The following is a 1,377-nucleotide window of genomic DNA, read 5'->3' as shown; positions in this document are numbered from 1 at the left end:
AACTAACTAACTAACTAACTAACTAACTAACTAACTAACTAACTAACTAACTAACTAAGTAACTAACTAACTAACTAACTTACTAACTAACTAACTATTTAACTAATTGTGGTAAAGTTAAATATAGACCGATCAGAAAATTTAATTTTTTGTTTTGTTTTTGTCGAATTGATCTTCCCTGTAAGGATTCCTTACAGGGAAGATCTGCAAAATTTGGTTCAACATCCGCCGTTATTCAGAATTTAAATTCGAAATTTGAAAATTCCGATTGGCATTAAAATTTCGTGGTATTTTATAAATTGTTTGAAGTTTTTTACGCCATATTCCGGCGGAGTACATTTGAATGGTGGTGACCGATTTTGCCCAAATATTTTGGGAAAATTTCATCTCCCTATCCCTTTTTTTGTGGACGCTATTGTGCCACAAACATTCAGACAGACGGACATAACGAAATCGTCTTGAAATTTTACAAGGTACCACAATATCTATATGGTGTCTATGAACAATATTATGATATATTAAGTATATACGGAATTTTTGTTGATGGTGGGTATAAAAAGAGCTTCCCGTCTTCTAATAAACAGTCGAAGCCAAGCCATATTTCACTCAAAGCCACAGGTAGGAGAAATCATCCCTCCTATCAGAGACAGGCAAAGTCCAGTGCCTACATAAAAGATGGAAGCAATAAACTGGCTAATGCACGTATACTAAAAATTCTTGAGGCTCAAAATTCTAAGCTGGCTGTGAAAAATTAAAAATGCGATTGTGATAAATAATTGCCTTTAATGACATCACCATGTTAAAATAATTACTTAAAATGCTATTGTGTTAGTTAATTTTAGAATTTAAATCCTTTTCGTGTTAATGTACGTTTTCATGGTTTAAACTCTCTATGATAAGATTTTCCATTTTTAGAAAATTTTCAATAAAATTTTCTTTTTTGTTAAGAAAAAAACTTTAAAGTACATTTTCTATTTAAAAAACAATTTTTTTCTAACATTTTTTGATAAAATTTACTCTATGTAGTACGGAAGACATCAGCACAAATGAATATAAATATGTCAATTAACCGCCGAAGAATGCTTTTATGCACAATCCCTAAAGGACTAACTGTAACTCAACTAATATTCATTTAAATAACTAAAGTAATGCACACAAATGCAAAGGAATTTAAAACTACTTTATGGTACCTTTTTTGTGCACTTCTACCACATACTAGCTTTTGTTTATAAAAATGCAAATTCATCAGCAAGACTTTTTTTCCAGTTTGGTTTCAACTATAGACAAAAAGTATGTATGTCAGTAGAAATTTTTGCACATATTCATACTCTGCTTTCTTTTATCCCCTATTCCATTTTATGGTAATTTTTGTTTTAA

The sequence above is a fragment of the Lucilia cuprina genome, chromosome 2 (genome assembly GCF_022045245.1).
Source record: "Lucilia cuprina isolate Lc7/37 chromosome 2, ASM2204524v1, whole genome shotgun sequence".
Lineage (NCBI taxonomy): Eukaryota > Metazoa > Arthropoda > Insecta > Diptera > Calliphoridae > Lucilia > Lucilia cuprina.
This window is presented reverse-complemented; position numbering follows the sequence as displayed.